General features: G+C 39.7%; 1 pseudogene; it reads right to left on the reverse strand.

Annotated features, from left to right (window-relative positions):
• Window positions 1-10,374: 10,374 nt before the first annotated feature.
• LOC118882901 lies at window positions 10,375-12,826 on the reverse strand (annotated as a pseudogene).
• Window positions 12,827-21,805: the final 8,979 nt, after the last annotated feature.

Below are 21,805 nucleotides of genomic sequence, written 5' to 3' on the forward strand. Positions count from 1 at the left end.
ATCAATACCTGGCTTACTGATGCCTACACCTGCAAATTTTATCTGCTAAAGCTAGGGAAAACATTAGCAGTGGCACATTCTATAGATAGTTAAATTATAATAAATTATTAAATAAAAATCTTATTGTAGAAGAAATCATTAATCACGTTTTTTGCAGACCTGTAGATGTTTTCTAAACGTTTATTTATCGTTTCATAAATACTATAAGATAAATAAATGATTACAGACAAAATAGTAGATAAAATTGAAGATCCGGATGAAAATTGCATTTGCCCTATTGAAAAATCACATGCGGAAGTAAGGAAAAATTATGACTCAGACTTCCACCTTCTTACAGAAATTCAACTTTCTGTGTTAAAAAACTGGCTCCAGGGGCTTCCCTGGTGGCGTAGTGGTTGAGAATCTGCCTGCCAATGCAGGGGACACGGGTTCGAGCCCTGGTCTGGGAAGATCCCACATGCCGCAGAGCAACTAGGTCCGTGAGCCACAGTTGCTGAGCCTGCGCGTCTGGAGCCTGTGCTCCGCAACAAGAGAGGCCTCGATGATGAGAGGCCCGCGCACCGCGATGAAGAGTGCCCCCACTTGCCACAACTGGAGAAAGCCCTCGCACAGAAACGAAGACCCAACACAGCCATAAATAAATAAATAAATAAATAAATAAAAATTGAAACTTAAAAAACAAACAAACAAAAAAAAACAATAAGGAATTTCTAAAAAAAAAAAAAAACTGGCTCCAACAGTTAAATCCAATATTCTCTTCAAGGATATTGCTAATTTACAATTCTTGTAGTTACAGCTTTTTCTAAAAGATAAGGAAATTGAAGATTAGCTATTTTTGTATCAGATGAACTGGAGGTCCACAGTCAAAGCCTGAGAATTAAAGTGAAGTAATTCATTCAACCTTTTCTGGTCCATACCAAACAGAAGGCAATTTTTATAAGTGTTTTATAAGTATAAATGTTTGCCCCTTGCTTAGCATTTAGAAATCTCTGGGTTCTGCAAATACATCCAGCAATGCCTTTATCACTATGGTGATTCCTGAAATAAAAATTCCTAAAGCCTATTCTATGTTGTGTGTAAATTTAACTTAACATTCAACCACCTGCCACTTGGTTTCAGGAGTGTTAGCAGAACAAAATTACAGGAAAATCTCTAGTGTATGAAATGGTCACAAAATGCATATTCTGGTATCTAATAATATTTCTTTGGTTAAGTATAAACTAACTAGAAATTTGTTTTTCCTTCAGTTTTTCCCCAGCTCTTGTTGAAAATAACTTCAAATGTATTAATCCACTTTTCTTCCTTAGCAGAACAGAATTCAGTCCAAAACCCAGTTTCATCTTTATCTTTGTTCATTTATTGTCACATAGTATCATGAATCCTTTCTGAACTCCCTTATAGCAATGTTTGACAAATCATGTTCTCCCAGATTTCTTTGATTTGAATGGGGATGCTATGCGAAAAAATTAGTCTCATTCAAAGTTATGATAAAATTAAAGCAATGGATAGCACTTTTTCAAAATAAAAATTTATTAAATACATGTCACCAGCTACCCTTTACTGGTACTGGGATATGGAAAAGGTGGAACTTAACCAAAATATTCCACAATTAAGTGTGACACAGCATTATTTCACAGTGTTTCACAAAAAGTATCAAGATTTCCAGGTGTTCCATTACCTAAGTTTAAAAATTAATATCTTTTAGTTAACTGTGATCTTATTTTCTAAAATGAAAACCTAGGAACCAAAGGTCTGACAAAGAATTTTCTGATCTGTGAATTTGTACACATCTTTGAAAGGCATCAAAACTAAATCATCCATTGCTCTCAGGACTAAGCCGGAAATCATCACAACCTGCTTCTGTAGGTCAAGAAAGACTGGGTCCACTTCCCTTGAAACTTGTGGTATATAAAAATTGAGGGCTTCCCTGATGGCGCAGTGGTTAAGAATCAGCCTGCCAATGCAGGGGACACGGGACTCTATCCCTGGTCCGGGAAGATCCCACATGCCGCGGAGCAACTAAGCCCGTGCGCCACAACTACTGAGCCTGTGCTCTAGAGCCCGCGAGCCACAACTACTGAAGCCCACTCGCCTAGAGCCCATGCTCCGCAACAAGAGAAGCCACCACAATGAGAAGCCCACGCACTGCAACGAAGAGTAGCCCCCGCTCGCAGCAACCAGAGAAAAGCCCGCGTGCAGCAACAAAGACCCAATGCAGACAAAAATAAAATAAATAAAATAAAATAAATTTTTTTTAAAAATTGAATAAGTGACAAAACAAATTATAAAAACTGTAGTATATTTTGAAACATTATATCCAACACACAATGCAATGTAATTTTGCTACCCACAAGTTCATCATAAGACTGATAAAAATGTATTAATTCATAGAGCAACAAGGGCCATGAGGTCCAGAAACTGGACACAAGTAAGTCCTGTGATGTTATCTTTTATTTAAACCTGAAGATGTATCTTGGGTGCCTGTACTTATAGTCTCCACTGGAGAGAAACTCAAAACAAAGGCCCTTTCTGTAAGTGAGGCCAAAAGACGCTTGTGTCCACTTCCCCACCTAAGCCCTGCTCACCACTCTCTCATAAACCTTCAACTATACCCAGACCAAACTCTTCTTTATACTCCCCGCCAATTCCATCGTTTGATTTTTCCAGCTTCTCCCGTAATCTAGAGCATTCCACATTTCAAAGCCGGATTCAAACCCCACATCTTCCAGGAAATTTTTTCTGACTCTGGTCCTTCTGTGACCTCCACGAGCACTAATAATACGTAGTTTTTGTTCAGTACAGTCTACCTTACAAGGCCACTTGCTGCTTACCCTACAGTGGGCTGGGGCATGAACTCATCTACCCTCCACCAATCCTAGCAAGGTGTTCAGCACACAGTAGGGACTCAATAAATAATACAGACCCGGATTCGAAGCAAATCAACCACTGCTCTCGAAAGCTATACAATGGAGTGGTTCTCAACCCTATTAATTCCCAAGGGGATGACTAATGGGTGGGCCAGGTCCCGGGGACTACAAGTCCCAGTGGCCCATGCGGGTCTGGCCCTCGTAGCTGGGGAACCCCGCTGGCTTTTTCCACAGAGCCGGTCTCCAACCAGACAAAATACTGGAGCGTCTGACAGGGAAGGGTGGGGAGGCTCTCTGAGGCAGTAAGATATTCACCTGGATGGACTGCACTTTTGCTACGTCTGGGCAGCGAAGGCAGGACGCACCGTTCACCGCAAACTCAGAGGTCACCAACCGCCCGGCAGCGCTCCCGACGTCCGCTCCACAAGCTAGCCGGGCGCTTGCTCCTCGGAGCTGAACTTCGAGGCGGTTCGGGAGCATGCGCGGTGCGGCCCCTCAGCCGGTCGGGCCCGGCGAGCGCTAGGAGCCAGTGCCTTCGGGAATCTTCCGTGCGCTACGTCTGCTTACCCGGCTGCGTGGGCTTCGGGCTCGGCCCGGTCTCCGCCTAGAGCGCCCGGCGGGACCCACGGGCTTTGATCACCCGCCGCCTGCGTCTGTGCGCCAGTGGCCGCAACTGCCCCGGCGGCTGTTCTGGAAGAGATCTGAGAGCGGGGTGGCCTGGGTCGTGAGAGCCCCGCACTTCTCGCGTTGTGGTGAAGAAGAAGCGTTATTCCCAAGGGGTGAGTATCGGCCGCGCGCTCCCCGGCCGGCGCGGGCCCGCGGTGACCACCGGAGTCGCCTCTGAGCGGGTGTTCCCGGGGGAGGATGCTTCCGAGCCCGCCGTGGAAGTGCGGTCGCCGCGCCGTCGAGGTGCGCCCCGGAGCCTGTGACCCGCGTGCGGGGCGCCGAGGAGCGCGAAGACCCGGGCCGCCGGCGGGACCTGCCTCTGCCTTGCCCCGAGGAGAGAGGTTCTTAGAGTTCAGGTGCTTTAGATGTGGCATCTGAAAGAGCACCCCGAATATGCGAGGGGTTCTTTTTCTTTCCAGAGCTTGCTATTAGTGTAACCAATTGAATTATTTTGCACTCTTAAAATAGGGCATGCTGGACATGCGCACTTGTGACATGTCATCTTCGCTTAATGAAAGAAACAACTTACATTGATTTATTTTCTTTTCCCAGTGACTCACCCCGTGTTAAAATAACGAGTTAAATAAAATGTTCCGTAACTTGTCCTGGAAAACTCTGGCGGGGGCGAAGTGAGGAAACTTGCTAGTATGGAAAGCAGCACAGCAGTGTTATGTACGCTTTCATTTATTCAAATGTTCAGCAAATGTTTAATGGCCGCTTTCTGTGTGAGGCGTTGTGCTTAGCGCTTTAATCCTAGAGAAATTTAGAAAGTGTTTAAAACTTCTAACAAGGGCTTCCCTGGTGGCGCAGTGGTTAAGAATCCGCCTGCCAATGCAGGGGACACGGGTTCGTGCCCCGGTGCCGGAAGATCCCACATGCCGCAGAGCGACTAGGCCCGTGAGCCACAACTACTGAGTCTGCGCGTCTGGAGCCTGTGCTCTGCAACGGGAGAGGCCGCGACAGTGAGAGGCCCGCCCACCGCGATGAAGAGTGGCCCCCGCTCGCCGCAACTGGAGAAAGCCCTCGCACAGAAACGAAGACCCAGCACAGCCAAAAATAAATAAATTAATTAATTAATTAAAAAAAAAAAAAAACTTCTAACAAACCTTGTACATTTGGGGAAGGGGAGATGTGGGAGTAAAGAAACTGCTGCAAAACTAATGTTCCAGGTTATATTGGTACATTATGGCATAAGTACAAGTAGAACTGAAGTTCCACTCACCTTATAATCTGAAATAATGCATACGGATAAATGTGTCCAAACCTTGAAATCATTTGGCCAAACTGTCATACTGAATAAAATCCTTGCAGGGTCTCCCATCTTTCTAGGACTCTTCTGGTATAGGAATTTAGGAACAATGAGAGTGGAGAAAGAGAAGATGTCTAGAAATATTGGGTTGGCCAAAAAGTTCCTTTGGTTTTAAAGTAAAAATAAAAGATCCATATTTCATTTTCACCAAGAACTTTATCGAACAACGTATTCACCGTTTTGTTCCACTACCTTTTGCCATTTTTCAGGCAACTTCTTAATTCCATCTTCCCAAAACTTTTTATCTTTTTGAGCAAAGAACTGTTCCAGGTGCCTTGTACAGTCTTCCAGGGATTTGAAATTTTTTCCATTAAGAGAATTTTGTAAAGACCTAAATAAATGGAAATCCGAAGGTGCAATGTCTAGTGAATACGGCGGCTGAATCAGAACTTCCCAGCCAAGCTGTAACAGTTTTTGCCTGGTCATCAAAAACACATGCGGTCTTGCGTTATCCTAATGGAAGATTATGCGTTTTCTGTTGGCTAATTCCAGACGCTTTTCGTCGAGTGCTGCTTTCAGTTGGTCTAATTGGGAGCAGTACTTGCTGGAATTAATCGTTTGGTTTTCCGGAAGGAGCTCATAATAGAGGACTCCCTTCCAGTCCCACCACATACACAACATCACCTTCTTTGGATGAAGACAGGCCTTTGGTATGGTTGGTGGTGATTCATTTTGCTTGCCCACGATCTCTTCCATTCCACATTATTGTACAGTATCCACTTTTCATCACCCGTCACAATTTGTTTTAAAAACGGAACGTTTTCATTGTGTTTAAGTAGAGAATCTCAAGTGGAAATATGGTCAAGAAGGTTTTTTTGGCTTAACTTATGTGGAACCCAAACATCAAAGCGATTAACATAACCAAGCTGGTGCAAATGATTTTCAGTGCTTGATTTGGATATTTTGAGTATGTCGGCTATCTCCCACGTCGTATAATGTTGATTGTTCTCAATGTCTCGATTTGATTGCTATCAACTTCAACTAGTCTACCCAACCACGGAGCATCGTCCAGCGAGAAATCTCCCGCACGAAACTTCGCAAACCATGTTTGACATGTTTGATCAGTCACAGCACCTTCTCCACACACTGCACAAATCTTTTTTTTTGCATTTCAGTTGCGTTTTTACCTTTCTTGAAATACTAAAGCATAATATGCCAAAAATGTTGCTTTTCAGCAATATTTTGCATTTCGGCAAAATGGCTACACAAAAATTCACCAATTTTGATGAGTTTTTTTTAATGCACACTGATATGACTGTTGTCACAATACAATCTAACAAAATTGTTCCAAAGGAAGTTAAAAACAACTAAGTGCTACCAGAGCCATCTTATGGAAAAAACCGAATGAACCTTTCGACCAACCCAATACATCTCTTAAATAGCAACATTATAGAGTATGTGTGCATATGCAAATGATATGTACTCTGTGGTGTTCCTTAGGTACACCTAACTCCTGGAATCATTATTATACAGTGGTACATGTTTTTAAAAATACATATAGCATGTATTTACTGAGATGCATTATTATAACTACACCTAATTGTTATGAACTATATAGGCCCAAATAATGAACAGGCTAAATAGAGGTAGGATTTGAGCTCTAATCGTAGACATAGTTCAGAGGGGGAAAAAAATCAACCCTAAATATATTCAAGTTTAAAGAGCATTATGTGTTTTGGGGGGAAGAAGAGGGAAGCAGTATCAGTCCAGTGGATATCTCAAACTAGTGGGCCAAATCTCATTTGCCAAAGTGTTTTGATTCAGTTTTTTGTTTTTTCTTTCTGTTTTTGTTTTAATTAATTAATTTATTTATTTATTTTTGGCTGTGTTGGGTCTTCGTTTCTGTGCCAGGGCTTTCTCTAGTTGTGGCCAGCGGGGGCCACTCTTCATCACGGTGCGCAGGCCTCTCACTATCGCGGCCTCTCTTGTTGCGGAGCACAGGCTCCAGACGCGCAGGCTCAGTAGTTGTGGCTCACGGGCCTAGTTGTTCCACGGCATGTGGGATCTTCCCAGACCAGGGCTCGAACCCATGTCCCCTGCATTGGCAGGCAGATTCTCAACCACTGCGCCACCAGGGAAGCCCCAGTTTTTTGGTTTTTTTTTTAAAGTTGCTGTCATTTGAAGGTCAGGAGACTTAACATAAAAGTCTATATTTCTTGAAAAATCAGATTTAGAAAAACCAGATCTGTACATGGCAGTCATCCAAGGCAATAGTCAGTTGTAAGTGATTTGCAGCTCTCTTCGCTATGAACAGAAAGCCTCTACAGTTGTCCAGTCGTCCAATTTACCATCACCCCCCTCTGGCCTCTTCAGCACTGAGGCTTAGTGTAAGTTACCTTTTCATTTTATCATTTCTTTATTTGGGGCATGTTTTACTTAGGTGTGTGATCCTGCCTGGCGTTTGAATTTGCAACTCCATCTATATAGGGTAAGAGGGAAGAAGGACCTTAATTTATATTACTTGTTTCCAGAATAAAGTGTCATATCGAGTCCTCCAGACAGTGCTGTGAAGGACTGTTTTGTCAAGAGGTGCGGTTACCTTCCGTGATGTCAGCCTCAGAAGATGAATCTGCCTCAGATATCCCTAGAGTCCTTTAACTCAGTAAGCTGCAGTTTTGTCATCTGAACAACCTGGATGATCATAATATTCCCTCTCCTGCCTGCCACCTGAGATTATGGTGAAATGTGACCGTGAAATATGAAAGTGCTTTTTTAAGTGTAAAACCATTAAACAAATTAGTTGCAATAACTCTAAAGCAGCAATTTTCTTATCTGGAGGTACAGATTTACTTTTACCTCCCAGTGACCTCTCTTCCCAAAGTGGGGGAGGGGGAGGGGAAATATATGGCCACAGACAAGAGATACTCTGATTGGGGTTGATTTAGAAAAGAACAAAAAAAATGTACAATTGCCCTTTTAAATTATAGAATATTTTGACATGAGGGGTTTTTTTGGGGGGAGGGGGAGGGGGAGAGGGAGAGGGATGATGGTAGTAAAAGAGAGAAGATGAGAGAGAGGTGAGAAATGACCTTTGCTAAACCCTGCTGCTTAACATACTTTGATCGCATCAGATTTGAACTATTATAGTCATCTAAATTTGGAGACAGATGGTCTGCTTTTGTTTTTTGAAATAAAAATTAATTTTCCCATGGATTTCTGAAGTTTTTAGAAATGTATTTCAGAGATGTTCTCTGTTTATTTGATCCAAATGGAAAACTCTTTTATTAAGCTCTCTGCCTTATTTCTTTACTTTGAGAAACTTTCCTCATATAAGAGCAATTCCTGGTAGTTACACTTTGGATCCACTCTTTCCAAGTAAAATTCTGTTCTTTGCTATATTTGTATCCTAGTGGGATTATATATGTTGTAACAGAATAACCATACTGAGTTCTATACTCATATCCAAAACAGTTGGGATCTTCAATTCCATACAGCTGTGTCTCCCTCTTACTCTACTTATTTGCCCATTTTTCGGAGCTTTTCTGTCACAAAACCAGAGGGTCTGCCATGAGAAGGGCAGTTGTAGCCCAGTTTGGGGATGAGGGGGATGAAGTCCCTGAATCCTGAAAATTGGGAACAGAGTACTGTCATACATGATTCTTGCCAAACATTGGGTGAGTTTAAGCTGGGACCTCACTCTCTAATGTAAATATTCATAATTGATTTATATTTTTAAGTAGTGTTCTATAAATGTACTATCTAGAGTTTAAAATACTGTTTTATGTTCCAAACTATACTCATGCTTCAAGGGGTAACCTTTAGTTCTCCTTTGAAATTTACAGTTATCTTGTGTGAGTCTCTGATGAGTTTTTAAGCTTTGATTTTATTTTCTAAATGTATATATTAATGACAGAAGAGTATAAACATTATTAATCTTTTTATTTTGAGATTCATTAATTGCCTGAGTTTCTTAGAGTTTTTATCTTTTAATAGTATAGCCACCAAAACTAATACTGATGTTTAACCTTAATAACCAAATAAAGTCCCAATGTCTTTGGCAGCTCGGCACCGAAACAGTATTATGAAAGTTTCGTTTAAGATCCAGAGATCAGTAAATCCTACCCTGCCTCTAGTTTCTGTCATACTTGGTAAACACCCAGAAAACTTCATGTGTATCACAGGTTCAGCACCCCAAATTCCCTGAACTGACTGTCTGCAGGACCATAACATCTAAGACTGTTCAGTATTAAAAATCCTAAAGTCTGACCTTCTCCTCTCCTTCTTCTTCTCTTCTCCTTCTTCATCTCTCCCTCTCCCTTATTTTTCTATACTTAATCCCTCACCTCATGAAGACCCTGTCTCTTGACTACCATTTTATCATCGGTAGTCTCTGTCAATAGATTAACTTTCTTCCTTGTCTAGCCACATTACTTGGTTTATTATTTATTCACACCAGTATCTAAACTTTCCTTGCCTTTTGTCTTTCTTCCACTTTTTCCCAGCATACTCTCCACTCTAGTTCAGTTTAGCCATTTGCTTTTTCAACAGATATATATATATAAATGTAACTAAATTCTAGTAGTGAAAATCACATAACCAGATTATTGTGGTGATGATATGTCATGGTCTGTAATGTAGCTAGCCATTCTTTCCTTTTCCTACCCACAGCTACTGTTCTTTTATCATTCCTTAAACTTTCTACCCCACTTTTTTTAAAAAAACAAAATTCACATTTTGTTTAGGTTGAAAAAAACTATACAAAATTGATTTTCTTCACCAAAACTTACAGCAATATTTTCTGTATTATTCCTAGAAACCACAAAACACTTATTTTTGTAGGTTTTCTAGGTTTTGCTTGTAAATCAAGATGAGACAGTAGATACAGTCATGGAAAAAGACAGAAAAAAACAGGCAAATCAGTTGTCAGTATCCATGGCCTCTGATCCTGTCTTGACCATGAAACAGAAGTGTTCAACATATACCTGCCAAAAAGCTGATGAAGATGTAGGCTCAATAAAGGAATATAAACAACAACCAGACATGGAACAACAATGGCAGGCTCTTCCATTCAAACTTTAACTATAACTTGTTCCTTTAACTTCATTTGATAAAGACAAAATCTACACTGAAATCCTTGTTTGGCAAGCTCACATGTTTTTCTTACAGTCTGATAATTTTCTTAACAGTCCCTTACAGATTTTTAACAGCATACTTAAAACTCCTACTATTCAAAGTTCAGTCATGAGCTTCATTGTAATGTTTATAAAATGTATTCCTTCCTCCCATACCTCCTCAAAATTTATTTCTTCAAAGAACTGATAACTCAATACCTGACAATTGGATCCACAGTGATAAATGTTAATGTCTAAAATGACTTAACTAATACAATTCCAAAGTGCCATTAGCAGAGATCACACAGTGTAACATGGTACTTTCAATGCTATCTTCTGGAAGAACAGTTAGGTCTCCAAAGCATGGAACTTCAAACAGGCCATTTAAACAGGCAGATTATCAATGACTAATGTACTCAATGGGAGGCCTACAGGTCAAGATATTCAGTGATTAAGTGGCCTACGTACACCTTACAACTTTTCTGTAAGGTATTTTAAGATTTCTTACAGATTTTTTAAAATATCAAATATAAGAGAGAGCCTATTTTAAAAGTCTCTTAGGTATTTTCAATGGTTTCTGAATTATCTATAGGAAGCTCTGACTTACTTGTATAGAGTTTGATATATGTATCCACCATTAAATCCAAATCGTGTTTTGTATCCAAATTTATGTTCAGCAAAGCCAAGTTACTTGACCTTTGGTCTGTCAAAGTGTTCCTCAGGTATGCTTTGAGACGCTTTTGCCGATTTTCATAGCATTCATTCTCAACCTTCATCACAGGAAGAATACGTAGGACCTTCAGCAATGCATAAACATTAGGAAAATCTTGATGTCTGCCAGATGAAGAGCTTCATAAATAGTGGATGGAAGTTCTATATTTTTCCCTCTGTGTTTCCACTTGATTCTCCAACAATGCAGCTCAGCAGAGAGTGTGTCAGGATTAGGTAAATCACTTCTGTGCATGTCAGCATGATGCTCCTCTAATGTATTGAATTTGAGCTGTCCCATGACAGAGGGTACCAGACATAAGCATTTAAGAGCTCTGAGGTGCTGTTCTGAGAATATATCTTTCAGTTCCTGAATAATGTGTTCCACTGTTGGAACACTTAAGGGTTTCTTTATAGTAACTCTCAGAGGTTAGCTGAGATTCCAGGTTACTGTGCTGAGCTCTGTGCAATTTCCCTGGGAGTTTCATCTGAATATCAAGTTTGGTTGCCAAATTTGTGGCTTCCTCAAACCAAAATTCATGATAAACTTCGATATTTTCCATCACTTCATTTAGTGAATGCAGCACTGCAGTCAAACTACTGGCTGCAGAGAAGACATCAGAAGTTTGCCCCTGAAGATTTTTCCCAAAGGCTCTTGTAAAAGATAGAACATTTTTAAGAACAACAATGGTAACGATGAAATCAAAATCTGTTACCGCACTATAGAGTACAAATGCTCAGCCAGCTATACAGTTATTCCATCTAACATTTGTGTCACTATTTATACCATCTAAACATAAAACAAGTGCTTGTAGGAGATCCACTAAGATTCCAAACGCATCATGCCTGCCTGTCCACTGAGAATGGCAAATTTCCTTCAGTTCTTTGCCCCTTTCTTCATTGTTCTGAAAGAGGATAGAAATTACATTGCCAAGCTCTAAAAGCAGTTGTGGTGATGGATGGAAAAAAGAACAAACTTCCTCAATTGTTCCTAATGCGACAGATACTCCCATAACAGGCAGTGATCTTGTCAACCACATATTTAAGGCACAGGAAGAGCAGAGTGTGTAGATAGCTTGGGGATATTTCTCTAAAAGTCTAGAAGCAACAACTTTCATTTTGGAAGAAAATCCACTGGACACAATGTAAGGCTGGCCGCAACAGTTCTCCATGTTTTATCCCCACTTCTCAGTTATCGTAGTGTGAAATTTCACAGCCAAAATTTCTGCATCAGCTTCATAAGGCAGGAAGCCCACAAATTCCTCTCTCAGGTTGTGAGCTTCGTCAACAAACCTCACCATCACAGGCAGGTGCTCTTCCCCTGCTGTGTCCACCACATCGTCAGTGATGATGGAAAAGAAGTGAGAGTCTCCCACTTCCCTGAGGGTTTCTTGCCGAATGCAGCTCTCACAGATCTCTAGCATCTGTTTCTGCTGTGTTTTCAAACAGAACAATGTGTTAACTGCTGTTGTCTCAAAGCGCTTTCTCAGAACCTCTTCGCCAGAATTGATCCGGCACTCAGGCAGTGCTTGAAAGTTATCAGGAGTAAAGAGATCTTCTGGGATTTCATCAGCTTCATGTCCATCCAGAGGTATGTTCTGTTTTTCCATAAGAATCAAAATTTCAAATAAAGATTTTAAGTATTGTTTTCCTTCTCTTCAAGGGTTAAGGGTAAAATGTCTTCATCCTGCTCTTCACCCCCTTCTTCTGCACTGGGGTTCTGAGCATTGCTGTTGTTTATTTCCTTATGTTTTGGTTCCTGTTAAGAGGTTTCACCAATTTTCTTCTGTTTCAGTGTCCTGATTTCATCTTCACTCAATTCTTTTATTCGTTTTCTGTGTCTACTGTGTGGATTATTCAAATGGCTGGTAAGATCAAATGTTGTTGGTATTGCATTATATCGAAGAACTGTCCTATAAGGACCCTCCCAATGACTTCACAAGTATCTGTTTCAGTTAATTTTGAAAAATAAAATAACCCAATCATTCTTTAGTTTTCTGATGCCTCTGCAAAATGTATAGTTCTACAGATCATATAAGTCTCAAAGTGTCTGGCACACAATCGATAATATTTAGTTGATCGGATGTTTTATCTTCTAAGTCTGCTCTCTTACAATTCTCCACCCACTTCTGGCATCTGGCTGGATCCCGCCGGAACGTGAAAAAGGCCAGGTCCGACTGCGTGCTCTTCCACGTGCAGTTGGGGGCCTCGCAGAAGTTCGGCATCGTTGTCTGCCAGCCGGCCGGCCCAGCCCTCCCCTCCCCGCCTCCTCAGGGCGGCCAGCCCGCCTGTCTGGGCCGGGGAGTGGAGCCGGCCCTCCTTAGGGCCGGCGCGCCGGGGGGCGGGGCCTCTACCCCACTTTTGACCTTGTACTTTCAGCTGCTGGCATTGCTTTCTCGGGGGAAGTAGACTCTCAGTCATGAACTGCAGCACTGACTGCCAGGCCAGCTTAACTTCATCAGCAGATATCCTTCTCTCCTCTCTCAGATGAAAAGGTACCCTTTTTTTCTACACAGCTGATCTTATATGTGTCCTAGATTCCATCCATTCTGTCTCTCCTGAGGCCTTGTTTCATCATTTAACCTTTTCTTTTATCTTTAGTATACCCTTTCCCCACCTTCCCATACCAGCTTCATTTCCCCTTTCCAACAACAACAACAAAACCAGAAATTGGATTTTTTCTGATTGGATTATTTTCTGATTTCTGCTCTCTTTCCTCTCCTTCACAGTCAGACTTGTAGAAAATGGAATCCTCTCCCTACCCCATCACCTATTAACTCCTCCACCCACAATATTCTAGTTTCCAGCACCTGTTGTGCTGCCAAGGACTGCACAGCATGCGGGATCTTAGTTCTCCAACCAAGGATCAAACCTGTGCCCCCTGCAGTGGAAGCGCAGTGTCTTAACCACTGGGCCACCAGGGAAGTCCCCTGCCAAGGACTTTCTAATTGCCAAAGCCAGTATATCTTGTTAGACCTCTTAAATGCACTTGGCTTTACGGACCACTTCCCAGTCTTGAACTTCTCTTCCTTGGTTTCTTTAACATCAGTTTCTACCGTTCTTCTCCCATCTCTTACACCATTTAAAATTTTCTATACTTATTCTCCTGGGGTCTTGCTCTAATTCCTTTTTCTGGGATTTTTTAGTTGTTTTCTTCTCTTTGGCATATAAACATGTTCAAGTTAATCTAAACAAAGCAAAAAACAAAACAAAAAACCAAAACTCTTCCTCTGCTGCCCTTAGTTGTTGTTCTACAGGGTTTTGTCCTTGATCCTTTTCTCTTTTCATTTTGTGTTGTTCCCTTGAGTAGTATCATAGCTTCAACTACCATCTGTGGGATAGTGGTTCCTAAATCTATCCTTAGCCCAGATTCTTCACCCAAGCTCCAGATTGTCTGTGACACCCTTAACCCAGTGCCCAAAGCACTCAGTATGTGTGGAGTTCAAAACCTACCTTGCCTCACAAAACTTATTCTCTGTATTTCCTATTTTTTAATGAAACCAGTATCTATTCAGTCACCCAAGTTAAAACTAAGAGCAACTCTGAAATTACATTTTTAAAAACATTCCACACACAGCACGTTATTTGATTCTGAATCATAAACAGCTTTCCTTTGAAGCCTGTCTTTGTCCTCATTGCTCTGCTTTAGTAGCCATCATCTCTTGACAGTAGCCTCCTAATTGATTTCCTTGTCTCCAAGCTGCCCTCTTCTGGTTCATTCTTTATATTGTCAAATAACATACAAGGGAATCCCCATAAGGTTATTATGTTACAAATTGTGTATAAAACATGTTATTTTATTGTACTATTTTCATTTTTATTTTTTCATATTGTTTAATGTTTCATTACATTTTATAGATACACTCATCGGTGTTTGTTGTACTAATGGAATTAACAGAACAGGATACCTTATATGTAGGTATGAATGATATTGGTGCTATATTTTCAAGTCTGTCTTCTTGAGAAGAAAATTTTAAAATTCACCCTTACCTACTCTGTAAAATTGAAATGGTATTTTTATTCAGGTACCTTACTGAAGGCTGGGATCCAAATACAGCAATTCAAGGTATTTTTATAAATTTCAGCTAAAAGCAGGGACCAATGTTATGAAAATGTCTAGTGTCATGTAAATGAATATGGATGAAAATGTGGATAATAACGCTTTTTTTCCTTTTTATTCTGTTATTTGCTTTGCTGTTAGCACCTTTTCAACTTAATACATTTTAACTAGATTTTTATTTAATATAGCCATTTACTCAAAAAAATAAACCCAAAATAGGAACCTTAAAAATTAAGGTAGTAATGTATTTATATTAAATATTTCTCCGTAGATTTTTAGAATCTCATCACTGCTACCATAATAAATCATTTTTTTTACATAATCTGTTAGTTGGTTAGAGAAATCAAGGATCTTTTCACATAATTTATCTCATTAATCTTGTTTGATCAACACTAATCCTTCATTGATTATTTTTAGCTTCTGGTGAGGCCCATGGTCATTGAATGTATGGATGTGTATACTTAAAGGATCTCAAAACTCGACCCATGAGAAGGCAAATTTTAAACCCCATTGTGAGTTGTTCAAGGATCTTATTCCTTTAGTAAAGTTCCTTTTTTTTAAATAAATTTATTTATTTATTTTTGGCTGCGTTGGGTCTTCATTGCTGCGTGCAGGCTTTTTCTGGTTGCGGCGAGTAGGGGCTACTCTTCGTCGTGGTGCGTGGGCTTCTCATTGTGGTGGCTTCTCTTGTTGCAGAGCATGGGCTCTAGGCACGTGGGCTTCAGTAGTTGTGGCGCATGGGCTTAGTTGCTCTGCGGCATGTGGGATCTTCCCGGACCAGGGCTTGAACACGTGTCCCCTGCCTTGGCAGGCAGATTCTTAACCACTGCGCCACCAGGGAAGTCCCAAGTTTCTCTTTTATCCTTTGCAGTTTTCTTAAATTAAAATCTTCATTACAACTCTCATTGTTAAATATGGAAAGCAAAAGGAAACTAATTTGTTTATTATTAGAACACAGAGTTAGGCCATAACTAATTTTTGTGCTTAGTATATCCAGAAGTTTTAGAAAATTTAGAATTCTAAAGTTAGAATTTAGAAACTATCCTAAAGAATATTAATCGTAGTTACAAATCTCAAATTCTTATCTGTCAAAAAATTCAGACTTTGTTATCTCCTAAATTTGGCACCATAGGGCATGGAAGAAATTATTTTGAACTGGAAAAGCTTTAAGTATATAGGTATTATCAGTCAGTCATCTTTACCATAGGAGGAGCCTTGGAATGCCTCTTCTAGAATGATAATTTCTGAACTTGGCAATATAGCAGAATCAGCTGGAGAATGTTTTAAAAAGACAGATTCCTGGGACCTACCATATGAGATGCTGATTTAACAGACTTAATATGATGGGGAGGGGTGTCAGGAACTTCATTTTTCAAAGCTGCTGAGGATTGGGAACCAACGTGCTTGACCATATAAATTGACAAACTCGAATTCCTGGACTGCCAATTGAGTAAACTGAAAAATGTACCCCTAAGTAAGTGAATGATTTGACTTCCTTGATGGAGCTATTGATCATAATCTATTGTAATATTTTGAGATTGCCTTTTAGGACTAGCAGCATAGTAGGTATTAAGCCATTTATTTTATTTTTATTTATTATTTTTAAAAATAAATTTATTTACTTATTTATTTATTTATTTATTTTTGGCTGCTTTGGGTCTATGTTGCTGCGTGTGGGCTTTTCTCTAGTTGCGGTGAGTGGGAGCTACTCTTCGTTGTGGTGCGCGGGCTTCTCATTGTGGTGGCTTCTCATTGCGGAGCATGGGCTCTAGGCACGTGGGCTTCAGTAGTTATGGCTCACGGGCAGAGCACAGGCTCAATAGTTGTGGCACACGGGCTTAGTTGCTCCGCAGCATGTGGGATCTTCCCGGACCAGGGCCCAAACCTGTGTCCCCTGCATTGGCAGGCGGATTCTTAACCACTGAGCCACCAGGGAAGTCCCAAGCCATTTATTTTAGAAGCAAATAGGTAAAAGATGCTGTTGCTTCTTGAGGTCTGTACTGTTTCATGATACTATGTATCATCAGAGAGGAGCATATTTTTCTTTGGCAGGAAAGCCTGTGCCCACTTTATTTAAAAACTGCATCAAGCAAGTTACTTGGACATACGTTTTAAAATATGGGCCAGGATACAACTTGTTTATTCACTTTGAGATTGAAATTCAATAATTCAACAAATATTTATTGAATGTAATATTCTAGGCACCGTTCTGGGTGTTGCTGATACAACAGTGAACAGAATAGACTAACACCCCTTCCTTTACAGAGCTTACATTCTAGTGGGAGACAAACAATAAACAACTTAAATAAGTACAATATATAGCTTGTGAAATGGTGATAAGTGCTGTGGAAGAAAGTAAATGTGGGAAAAGGAATAGAAAATGTCAGGGTGATGGGGTAAAGGTTTAGAATTAAAGGGATCGTCATGGAAAGCCTCTCTAAGAAGATGACGTATGGTTAAAGACCTGAAGGGAGAGAGGGAGCAAGCCATGTGCATATTAGGTGTCACTTGTGACCGTACCCAGCTTGGACCCTACTGTCAGCCATCTTCAGTGTCCTTAGCAGGACCCTAGATTCATTCATTTCCTTAACTTTCTATTCTGCTATTACAGTAATTCCCAATCTAGGGTAGTTTTCAACAGCTCCTCCTCCTGAGCTGATGAGTATCATAACCAAACTATGTTAGTTTGACTGTAAATTTAAATTATTTAACGCTTCTCTAGTGCTGCTGTTTGTTAAACTGGACAGATGAAAGAAAAATGAGTGAAGAGAAAATGCAAAGGCAAGAAAATGAACAGTTATAGACCACTTGTTAGAGAAATTTGGCAATAAATGGAAAGAGGATAAATATGATAACACCTACAGGAAGCTGTAGGGTCTGTTTGCTTATCACTATGACCATATGACAAATGTGAGTGATACTCTGACTCTAATCCTTGCAGAATTTAAGCAGTAATACAATATCTGTGCTATTCCATGCTTTAAAGGTCTTTGCAGAATACCTGCAAATACTGAAACTAAGCAGCATTGCCATCTTATACAAATTACCAATTAACCATGACTTACTTCCTCAGAGCCTTGGCTCTTAAGGTCCTGGGATAATGTAAATTTATCCAGAGACTATTGGCTGGACAAAAACATAGGAGATTTTCTTGTCCTTGCGCATCCTCCACGTCATAGGTGTAAAGTACTGCCCACGCTGAACCAACTCAAGAGAAAGTTACTTTTGGAAAGACTGTTTATAAGCTCCAAAATTGAAATGAGGACCCAAGTCCCTTTCTACTAGTTCTGTTCCTCTACTTGACCCAGCACTGTAACTGTTCACATCCGTATAAGGGGAAAGGCATTGGGCGTAGAGAGATTTTATTGGAGAAAATTTACGGCCACATTTACCCTTTTCCTGAAAGTTCTTTGATCTGACCATGCTTTAGAAAACTCTTGAAATTCATATGTCAAATAGGGAAAGCAGACATTATTCACTTATATTCTTGCTTTCAGAGACTTTAACTAAATTCAGAGTCTAAAGAAAAAATTTCTTATGAAAAAACTTTAAAGGGGAAAGTGTAGATTTTTTTATTATTTTAAGCTATTCTTTGAACTCTAGCAGTGAATGGAGATGAAAGCAAAGTATGAAAGTGTCCTGCTTCCCTTTAAGCTAATTGCTAATTCTTTTAAAATATATTCTCATTATGATTTGATTTATCACTCATAAAAAAAGGTATTTCTAGTTCAACTTCTACATTTTAACTATCCAAGAGTTCAGCTAGCCCACAGGAAGTCCTACCTATTACCTCCCAAAGGATTGTGTTTATTGAGAGTTTTAGATTTGAAGAAAGTAAAAGCTTTCTTCCAAAGCTTTAGTATAGATTTTTATAGCCAGCCAGGTTACAGCTAAATACCTCCCTGTTATGGGTCTTAGTGTTCACTTGATGTTCTTCTCATTAGGTTCCCAAACTCCTAATCATGTCCACTTCTTCAGGTTAAGCTTTGAATACTCCAGAAACTCTTCACATAGGGCACCATAACTATGGGCTAGCATTTTTCTTGCCTTTTCCATTTGAGTCTTTCAGTGTGAACCTAGTTTGGCCCTAAAGACAGCATATTCTATGCAGGGTTAGCTAACTGTTTCTTAAAGGGCCGGATAGTAAATATTTTAGGCTTGCAGGCCATATAGCCTCTGTCACAACTACTGAAGTCTGCTATTGTAGCCTGAAAGCAGCCATAGACAACATAAACAAATGGGCGAGGCCGTGTTTGAGTAAAACTTCATTTACAAAAACATATCGCTGAGTTTCCCACCCCCTGTTCTATACAGTTCCCATCTGCTATGGGTTAATTTTATTTCCTTCCTCAGGGCTAAGACAAAACGAATTTGCACTTTGTCTTATCATAACTTGGAGAATATGCTGTACCATCACTTTTCCCATTTCACTATCCTAGTACCTATTTAAGCCTTCTAGATGTCTTAAACACCTGGTTCACATCTTTTTTTGAGGTGAGATTCCTATAAGATAAAATTAACCATTTTAAAGTGAACAACTGAGTGGCATTCAGTGCACTCACAAAGTTGTACGACCACCACCTCTATCAAGTGAAGAAACATTTCATCACTCCACATCCACTAACCATCTGCTCCCCATGACCCGTTTCCTCAATCCTTGGCGACTATCAATCTGTGTTCTGTCTCTATGGATTTACCTATTCTTGATAATTCATATAAATGGCATCATACAATATATGATCTTTTGTGTCTGGCTTCTCTGACTTAGCATAATGCTTTCAAGGTTCATCCACATATAGCATAAATTAGTACTTCATTTCTTTTTATGGCTGAATAATGTTCTATTGTATGTATATACCACAGTTTGTTTATCTATTCATCTGTCTGTGGACATTGGGTTGTTTCCACCTTTTTGCTAGTGTGAATAGTGGTGCTGTGAACATGCATGTATATGTATTTGTTTGAGTACTTGTTTTCAACTTTTTTGATTAATGGATATGAGAGAACAGTGATTTGCAAATATCGCTGTTTGGGGATTACTTAAGGGCTTGTTAAATGTAGACTTCCTTGTCTCATGTTACACCTGGGGAATCAGAATCTCTGAAGAGGGACCCAGGAATTTTTATGTTTTTTATGCACTCAAAGTGATTCTGCTGCCAATAGGCCACATTTGGGAATTGCTATAATAACAAGCTTAGGATTCAGAATTGAAATTGATAGGCCAAAATGTTGAGCTAAAACCAATAAGATGGAATTTACTGAGAAAATAATACAGTCCTAAAACTGTTGATTTTTTAAAGATTGCACTGACAAGATGTGGAGGCCTGTTCTAGTCATTCATATGAAAAACAGCAGGGCAGGGAATTTTACTTGATGTAGTATGATGCAGCTGATTAAAAAGCGAATATACTTTAAAGGTTGACATTTAAAGTTTCATATTGGGATCATAGGAAATAGTAGGCTTACTATATACTTCTGCCACATTTCAAGTACTGAGTTCAACTCTATATATCACATTTTCAATCACTGAAAAACCAAGTTGGGTAATAACCGAGTCTCATCTCTTCTGTATATAGCATTATCCAAAGGAATTGAAATCAGGATCTCAGAGAGATACCTGCACTTCTATTTTCACTACAGCATATTCCCAACAGTCCAGATATGGAAACAACCTAACTGTCCATCAACAGATTAATGGATAAAGAAGATGTGATACATACATACAATAGAATATTATTCAGTCTTAAAAAACAAAAAAGAATCTAACATTTGTGACAGCGTGGGTGGATGTGAAGGACATTGTGGTAAGTGAAATAAACCAAACACAGAAAGACAAATACTATATGATCTCATGTATATGTGCAATCTAAAATAGTCAAACTCATAAAAGCAGAAAGTAGAATGGTGGTTACCAGGGGCTGGGAGGGGGAAGATTGGGGGAAGTAGGGTGTTTTCAGTCAAGGGATACACAAGTTTCATTTATGCCAGATGAATAAATTCCGGAGATTTAATATATAGCATGGTGACTATAGGTAACAATACTGTACTGTATACTTGAAATTTGCTAAGAGGGTAAATCCCAAGTGTTCCGACGAGACACACACACACACACACACACAAGCTAACTAGTTGAGATGATTGATATGTTAATTAACATAATTGTAGTGATTATCTCACAATGTATACATCAAATCATCAAGTTGTATACCTCAAGTATACAAGATTAAAAAAAAACTTTTAAGTGTTTGTTGGATTCAACTATCTTGTACAAACTACCATTCCATTCTCTTGATCCATTATCAAGTTTTAAAAAACACCTTCTCGGTAACAACCCAAGTGCCCATCAACAGACGACTGGATTAAGAAGATGTGGTACATATATATACAATGGATTATTACTCAGCCGTAAAAAGAATGAAATACTGCCATTTGCAGCAACGTAGATGGACCTAGAGAATATCATGTTTAGTGAAATAAGTCAGACAGAGAAAGACAAATACTCCATGATATTACTTATATGTGGCATCTAAAAAATAATACAAATGAATGTATGTGCAAAACAGAAACAGACTCACAGATACAGAAAACAAACTTGTGGTTACCAAGAGGAGAGGAACAGAGGGAAGGACAAATTAGGGGTATGAGATTAATGGATACAAACTATAAAATAGATAAGCAACAAGGATATGCTGTATAGCACAGGGAATTATACCTATTATCTTGTAATAACCTATAACGGAGTATAACCTGCAAAAATACTGAACCACTATGCTGTACACCTGAAACTAACACACTATTGTCAATCAACTATACTTCAATGAAAAAAACACACCTTGTCTGTGATCACTGCCTCCATTTCTTTACCTTCCTATTCTCTTCTTAAATATACAGTAGTCTCCCCTTACCTGCAGTTTCACTTTACGCGATTTCAGTTACCTCTGGTCAACCGCAGTTTGAAAATATTAAATGGAAAGTTCCAGAAATAAACAATTCATAAGTTTTAATTTGCGTCCTGCCATTCTGAGTAGTGTGATGAAATCACGTTCCTCTCCATCCTGTGCAGGACGTGAATCATCCCTTTATCCAGCACATCCCACCTGTTAGTCACTTTGTAGCTGTCTTGGTTATCAGTTCAACTGTTGTG

The sequence above is a fragment of the Balaenoptera musculus genome, chromosome 16, assembly GCF_009873245.2.
Source record: "Balaenoptera musculus isolate JJ_BM4_2016_0621 chromosome 16, mBalMus1.pri.v3, whole genome shotgun sequence".
NCBI lineage: Eukaryota > Metazoa > Chordata > Mammalia > Artiodactyla > Balaenopteridae > Balaenoptera > Balaenoptera musculus.